The following is an 8665-nucleotide window of genomic DNA, read 5'->3' as shown; positions in this document are numbered from 1 at the left end:
TCAGCCAGGGGTTGAGACTGGGCTGTTTCAGAATTCAGGTGGTTGAGGAGCTCAGATTCCTCTCAGGTGTCAATGCTGGGAGCAGCTATGGCAGCTGGGCAGGTGGGTGTGTGCAGGAAAAAGCCCAGGGCAGTTGCCAGGGACAGTTCGTGCTGAGTGATGTGAGTGGCACTGAGGCCGCTCTAGTCCCAGTTCAGGCTGGTGACCACTCTGTTCTTTGGGGCCATAGTTAGTGGGAAATGGAACATAAGTTACCAGGGTAGTCATGACCTGGGGGTCAGCATGTCCTTCAAGAAAACTTGTGACCCAGGAAGGGCCAACCTAGTCCACTGTAATGAAGGCTCCAGCCATTGACCAGCCCAGGGAGGGAGAGGAGCTGTCTCTGCAGAGGCTGATGCCCTATCTGCCCAGCGTGATGGGCTGCAGGCTGGTGAGACTCGGGGTCCTCTTCTGGGATGCAAGAGTCTTGAAGTTTAGCCACTAAAAGTTGTAGATATTATCAATCTAAGGAAACAAAATGGTCCTCTTCTTTCCTTATTGGGTAAACATCCACCATTGCCTGGCCAGTGTGGCTTAATGATAAGAGTGTCAGCCTACACACATAAAAGATGGTGAATTAAATTCCTGGTCAAGGGCAAGTGCCTGGGTTCAAAGTTTAATACATGGAAACTACTGGGGCCTCATGCAGGTGGAATCCAGTTGATGTGTGTCTTTTACTTCCAAGTTTCTCTCTCTCTCTCTCTCTCTCTCTCTCTCTCTCTCTCTCTCTCTCTCTCTCTCTCTCTCCATCCCCACTCTTCCACTCTGAATAACAATTAATGGAAAAATATCCTCCTGTGAGGATTATGAAAAACAAAATAGAACCATCCACCACCGCTACCCTGACAAGGGGCCTCTGCCTGCACAGCCCACCCCTCCTTGTGCTCTCTTGCCTTTTCCTGGGATGTTCCCACTGCAGCTTGGACAAGCTCTGTTTTTCCCAGGAGTTGGCAGAGAGGAGCCCCAGGCAAGGTCCTGGGAGGAACTTAGGTTCTTTATCTGTCTGAGAGGAGCTGGTGAGGGCTCTTCTATCTCCATCCAGAGGTCTCTCCAGCCTGCTCCTCCCCATCCCCCAGGCACCTGGCTCACTGCATCTGCACCTACTTCTGTATTCGGGAGAAGCCTATGATGCTTTGGGCCCACAACCCAGTTCACCTTGGAAAGTCCTGCCTGTGGCCAGCACACTCACACCCCTGAAGTTTTGGTATTGTTTGAGTCTCTGTTTTTGCATTTTGGGGGTAATTTTCCATTTTGATTTTATTAAAAATAAAGCTGCCTCCTCCACACACACACACAAAGCCAGTCCCAGAGGTAGCATGGATACTCCAGGAAATTGTGCTGTGTTTTTAGTTATGAGAACATTTGGCTATACATTGGCAGAGAATATAACCTAATGGTTTTGTGGATTGTACTGGCCTCTCTAGGGTGTTCACCTTAAGATTGATGCTCAACAGGCAAGAACTCAAAGGTAGAGGAAGGTTAACCCTCTAATGAATCCCAGATTGTGTCTTTTGTAACCAGTCAGCACTCCTGTTGGTTCTGATGGCATAATCTACACTGCTTGCCAAAATTTCTTGCCACTGAGGAAAGGCTCTTCCTCCCAGGATATGAGAACTGACACGCAACAAACTGCACTTTCTAATGTGTGCTATTTGGTGATCTTTGATGTACATATAAATCTGTGAAACCATCACACATGAAACAAACTTATCTGTCTCCAATACACATGGTGTAACAGAAATAAATTTACAATTTTGAGTCCCCAAAGCACAGAGTTTATTCTTTTTAAATGTATTTTAAACATTACTTTTATTGTATCTTTTAGGGAAATGGAAGGGAGGGTGAATGAGAGAGAAACATCTATGTCAGAGAAATATATTAATCTGATGCCTCCTGCCCTCCCCTCCTGGGGTTTGAGGAGTGCCCTGGCCTGATCTAGTGACCTTTAATTATAGGGGATGATGCCCAACTGACTGAGCAACACTAGCGAGGGCAGAGTAAATTTTTGTTTTATCATTTGTAAATTATTGTATTAATTTCCTACTAACAACTCTAGACCTTTTTTTTTGGCACACCCTATTTATCTCCTGTCCTTTTATAATCTTTCTCTCTCTCTCCCTCTCCCTCTCCCTCTCCCTCTCCCTCTCGCTCTCCCTCTCCCTCTCTCTTTCTCACTCACTCCCTTCCCCAGTCCTTCTTGCAGGCATTGGTTTTCCTTCCATTACAACACATTGGTTCATATTTTTTTATAATTTTACTAGAGGCCCAGTGCATGAAAGTCATGCACAGGGGTGGGGGAGTGGGGGGGGGGGGTGTCCCTCAGCCTGGCCTGTACCCTCTCACAATGTGGGGCCACTTAGGTAGGATCCCTAGGCCTGGCTGACGATCAGAGCCTATCAGGGGCTTTCCTTCCCCTGGCTGCCAGCAGCTGGCCCCACCCCTGCCGCTGCCACTGCTTGCCATCTGTGCGGCACTGCCCGCCCCTCCCCCAGGTTGCCTCCCTCTGCGACAGGCTGGGGTGCGATTGCTTGGTTGGCCTGGGCCTTCCTCTGAGGGGCGACCGCTAGCTGGCCTGCACACCACCTCAGTGTCACTGGCCAGTGGCCTGGGCCTCCCTCTGTGGGGCAGTCGATTGCAGGGCTCCAGGATTGATCGCCCAGCAGAGGGAGGCTGCGCCCACCTGGCCAGGGCTTTGTGATCAGTCGCTGTGCAGAGGGTGGCCTGGGCCTCTTTCTTTGGGGCGATTGTGGAGCCCCCTCTCACCCCGCAATGGATTGCCCCGCTGGCCAGTGGCCTGGGCCCCCCTCTTTGACAGAGCCCCTCCATTGATCATCCCACAGCGGGTAGCCTGGGCCTCCCTCATAGCGTGGTCATGGTTGTGTGCTGTTTGGTTGTTCAGTTGGTTTGCATATTACGCTTTTATTATTATAGATAGGCACTATAATGTGTGTCTCTTAACAAATATTGGTTTCCTCCATGCTGCACAATTATTTTGAGATTCAACACAAATGTAAATAGTTAATTTTTTATTGCTGAGTAGTATTGTAATCTGTGAATTACCACTTTAACTATTGATCCGTCTATGATTTTGGTCATTTCTAAGGTTGGGATATTATAAATAAATCTGCTGGGAATATTTGCATTCACTTCTCTATATTGATATATGTTTTACTGATCATAATGTTGTTGTGTAGGTGAATGTGTTACATTGTAAGATATGTGGAACTGTGATGTAAAATAGACATCCTCGCCCTAACCGGTTTGGTTCAATGGATAGAGTGTTGGCCTGCAGACTCAAGAGTCCCAGGTTCGATTCTGGTCAAGGGCATGTACCTTGGTTGCAGGCACATACCCTGTAGGGAGTGTGTAGGAGGCAGCTGATTTGTGTTCATCTCTCATCGATGTTTCTAACTCTATCCCTCTCCCTTTCTCTCTGTAAAAAATTAATAAAATATATTTTAAATGGTCATCCTCTTTGCCCTCCTACATACCCATAGTAATAAAAATTCCACATTTTCTGCCATCACATCCAATGGTTAATCTTTTTAAATACTAACACCATTAATGAGCATAGTATTAACTCCCTTTCTTTTTAATTCTATTTACTTAAGATTTTTTATGGTGAGAATTTTTTCATACATTTATTTACACTACCTTTGCCACATTTGTTAACATGTCTGCTCAGAATCTTTCACCAATTTTTTAAATGAATTTATTACCTTGAGAACATTATGCTAGGAAAAATAAGCCAGTCAGAGAAAGATAAATATAACATGATCTCACTCATGTGTGGAATGTAATGAACAACATAAACTGATGAAGAAAAATAGATCGCGAGACAGAGAAGATGCAAGCAGACCTTCAAACCTAAAAGTGAAGGTAGGAGAGGGTGGCTGGGGTGTGGGAGGGGTAAAGATCAACCAAAGAAGTTGTATGCATATAAGCATAACCATTGAACACAGACAATAGGGGAGTGAAGGCCTGGGCTGGAGGGTGGGCACGGGTTGGAGAGAAAAAAAGGGGGGATATGCAATGCTTTCAACAATAAAGAATTTTAAAAAAATAAAATGAATTTATGAATTTAAACAATAGGAGGACAGTGTACAAGGTAAGACATGTTTGAAGTTCACTCATTTCTCAGTGACTGCAATGACTTCTTTGCTATATGGAACCAGAGGTTTTAAATATTGGAATGGAAATTTTTTTCTCAATTTTTAACCCATGTAGAATTTAAACGCACTTGTACCATATACTTACAGATTTAATCTGCATTGTTAACATTCTTCACCAAACTTAATAAGTCTGACCATTCAATAATGCATTCAGTGAAGTCTACATTTGTAATCTTTGTTAATATCCCTGATGTAAATACTCTCATCATGTGGTTCAAACTGACAAAATGATGACACTGAACATGGACATGATGAAATATTTCAGTAGCATATCATTATATTTTATTTCCAACATGCCAAAATGGAAGCACCAAATATGCTCAAGAACTTTCATAATAAAACAGTCAAATTATTGGGATGCATCAAGTTTAAAGCTTTCTTAAAGTTTGATTCAAGTAGAATTGATATAAAATGAACATTTAAAAAACACAACATACCCTTTTGATGTTTTCATATGTGCCTGAAAACAAGTTCCGCCGACCCTTACCAGTGCCCGCAGACAGTGATGTCATAAGGTGAAGCCAGTGGTGGTCAGTGGGGGCCTCCCTGAGACAATCCGGGAAGGGGTGGCAGAGTCCAGTTGGAAGGCCGGCTGGGAGCACCTCCATTTGGGAGGTGAAGGCAGGTCACTGTAGCTGTTTGGACAACTGAAATTAGAAAGGGGGTGCTGACTGGCATGTGGGCACTGTGGCAGGACTTGGCCTTCTCCTCAGGAGGCCTCACAGTTTGCCTCCAGCCCCAGGCTGCCTTCAGGAGGGCTGATGGGCAGCCCCTTCAGAAAAATCATTGCCACAGGGAAATTTGCAGTCCTGAATGCACATAAAGAATCCAGGGACATAAACATGTTTGCTTATTTATGAGGAAAAGTGCATCTGGAAGGTACATTAATAGTAAACTCTCCACAAGGATGGTTCTTCAGAGAATATGACAAACGGAAATGTACAAGGAGACAGTCATGCTAGTAACCTTTCACAGAAGTTCAAAAACTGGCTGGAGGACACAGTAATAGGGTATGATATGCAATAGAGAAAATACTATGTGAGATCCTGAGGAGCCTTAGACATTTACAACACATGTCTCAAGAAATCATCTTTCGAATCCCAACACCGGCCTCCATGTGGTCTCCAGAGGATTCTCTGCTTTAAGAAAGACTGCAAGTTGGCTGACTCATGCCTCCTGTGTCACTAGCTGTATTTATAGACAATAAAACATGGGTTTCACTAGGGAAAGCAGTTTCTAGTTCACCATGGGCTCTGCTCACTCCAGTGTCTAAAGTTAGAATCCCTCAGAAACAGCTTCTCGCATGGGAAAGTTCATTTTTATCACTCAAAGACTAACCTAAGTTAAAAACATAAAGAGATGACTTTAATCAGAAACCATCAGATTTTAGGGATTAAATAAAAACAAGGTGGGGATCATGACTATGACCCTAATGGTGTGGAATTTCTCTGAAATCCGTGATATTGATTCTTTTATCCTCTTACATGAAAGAAGACAGACTTCCGCCCTAACTGGTTTGGCTCAGTGGATAGAGCGTCAGCCTGTGGACTGAAAGGTCCCAGGTTTGATTCCAGTCAAGGGCATGTACCTTGGTTGCGGGCACATCCCCTGTAGAGGGTGTGCAGGAGGCAGCTGAGCGATGTTTCTCTCATCGATGTTTCTAACTTTCTATCCCTCTCCCTTCCTCACTGTAAAAAAAAAAAAAAAAAAAAAATCAATAAAATATATTTTTTAAAAAAAGAAAGAAGACAGACTTCTTGATGATTCTGATAACTCTTCTAGAGAGATAGCTTTAGATTTAACCATATGTACTTGAAACATAACCACCTTAATTGTTTAATTCTTTTTCAGGAAATTGGTTATTAATTTTAGAGAGAGAGAGAAAGGGGGGAGGGAGGGAGGGAGAGAGAGAGAGAGAGAAGAAGAAGAAGAAGAAGAAGAAGAAGAAGAAGAAGAAGAAGAAGAAGAAGAAGAAGAAGAAGAAGAAGCATCGATACGAAAGGAAACAAAAGGAAATCAATTGCCTCCTCTATGATTTCCAAACAAGGGTCAATTTTGAAACCCAGTTATGTGCCCTTACCAGGAATCAAAGACGCCTTCCTTTAGTTGGGGTGCTTTATGGGAGGATGCCCCAACCCACTGAGCCACCTGAGCAGGGCAGCACCTTAATTCTTTTTTTTTTTTTTTATTGATTTTTTACAGAGAAGAAGGGAGAGAGATAGAGAGTTAGAAACATCGATGAGAGAGAAACATCGATCAGCTGCCTCCTGCACATCTCCCACCGGGGATGTGCCCGCAACCCAGGTACATGCCCTTGACCAGAATCAAACCCGGGACCTTTCAATCCGCAGGCTGACACTCTATCCACTGAGCCAAACCGGTTTCGGCAGCACCTTAATTCTTAATGTTTGCTTTAAGAGTGTAAATTAGGTCCTAGATGGCTTAACTCAGTGGAAAGAGAGTGGACCTGTAGACTGAAGGGTGCCAGGTTCAATTCTGGTCAATTGCACATGCCCAGGCTGTGGTTCTAACACCAGTAGGGGGCGTGTAGGAGGCAGTGATCAATGATTCTCTCTCTTCATTGATGTTTCTATCTCTCATCTCTCCCTTTCTCTCTGGAATTTTATATATATATATATATATATATATATATATATATTATAGTAGAGGGCTAGTGCAAAAATGTATGCATGGTGGGTGTCCCTCAGCCCAGCTGCACCCTCTCCAATCTGGGACATCCTTCTCACAATCCAGGACTGCTGGCTCCCAACCGCTCGCCTACCTGCCTGCCTGATTGCCCCTAACTGCTTCTGCCTGCCAGCCTGATCGATACCTAACTGCTCCCCAGCTTGCCCGATTGCCCCTAACTGCCCTCCCCTGCCAGCCTGGTCACCCCTAACTGCCCTTCCCAGCTGGGCTGGTCACCCATAACTGTCCTCCCCTACAGGTCTGGTCACCCCCAACTGCCCTCCCCTCCAGGCCTGGTCACCCCTAACTGCCCTCCCCTGCCAGCCCAATCACCCCTGTCTTCTCTCCCTTTCCAGCCTGGTTGCCCCTAACTGCCCTCCCCTACCAGCCTGATTGCCCCTAACTTCCCTCGTCTGCCAGCCTGGTTACCCCTAACTGCCCTCCCCTGCTGGCTTGGTCACCCTAACTGTCCTCCCCTGCTGCCTTGGCCACCCCTGACTGTCCTCCCCTGCAGGCCTAATTGCCCCCCAACTGCCCTCCCCTGCTGGCCTGATCACCCACAACTTCCCTCCCCTGCCAGCCATCTCATGGCAACCATCTTGTGTCCACATAGGAGCAGCCTTCTGGTGTGTTGGAGTGATGGTCAATTTGCATATTATTTCTTTATTATATAGGATATATATGTATCTGCACTAATAATAGACAAACATAGTAATTGACCGTACCTTTGCTATGCAGGCAATTAGCTGATCAGAGTGATATGCAAATTAACTGCCAACAAAGATGGCAGCTAATTTGCATACTGCAGGCACGGCGGGACAGCGCAAGCCGCCATCCAGGCCCCCATGTGCAACCTGGGGGCGGGGGCTCAGGCAAAGCCGTCACTGATCGCTTCGCCTGAGCCCCTGCCTGCTTGCCGGAGACATGGGGCCCACTCCCATGTGCGAACCAGGGGCAGCTGGGGGCGCAGGCAAGGTGATTGGCATCACTTGCCTTTGCTTGAGCCCCCACCCGCCCACAGGGGACACGGGGCCCTGAGAGAGAGAGAGAGAGAGAGAGAGAGAGAGAGAGAGACAGAATTTGACACCCCACTTCCCTCCCTGATAGACCACTGTGATTCCAAGCCAGCGAGGGCTGCCTTCAGGCCACAGCTCCAGGTCCCTCATCCCCACCCCAGGCCTGAGAGCACAGTGCTGGGCAGGGGCACCCAGGAGTTTGGGAATGCAGTGCGAGGGGCCGGTACGACGTGGGGGTGGGCTGTGTTTATACCACCAAGTTCCCCACATCTGCCCTGGCCCGTGCATGCCTCCTTCTTCCCCTCAGAGGCCCAGCTCCTGCCTACATGCTTGCTGGGCACGCCCAACTGCACCGGGGAGTGAGCCATGGAGATCGGGATGGCCACTTCCTGGGATGGGATGGCTGGACCACGGCGATTCATGAGGGCGATGAGGCCCATGGGGCATGCGCAGCCTTCGGGCGGCAGGGGTGGCTGGCCAAGCCGAGTCTGGCTTCAGTGGGGCCAGTGGGAGCCTGAGGCCACCCTAACCCCCACAGGTCCTGGGTGGATGGTGGCTCAGTGGATAGCGGTATCTCCATGCATGGTGCCCAGGGGCAGCTGTGAGCTGCTGCAACCCCGCCCCATGCTTCAGGGAAGGGGAGAAGGCTCGCAGCCACCAGCACCCTAGGCTGCACTGCCTGTGCCTCTGCCTGCCAGGTTGGCAGGTTCCAGAGCAAGTGAGCTGCTCCCTTCCCCCAGTGGTAGAACA

Source organism: Myotis yumanensis, unplaced genomic scaffold (assembly GCF_028538775.1).
Source record: "Myotis yumanensis isolate MYYU_CA2020_CCGP unplaced genomic scaffold, mMyoYum1.0.hap1 SCAF_20, whole genome shotgun sequence".
NCBI classification, from domain to species: Eukaryota; Metazoa; Chordata; class Mammalia; order Chiroptera; family Vespertilionidae; genus Myotis; species Myotis yumanensis.
Note: the sequence above shows the minus strand (reverse complement) of the source record.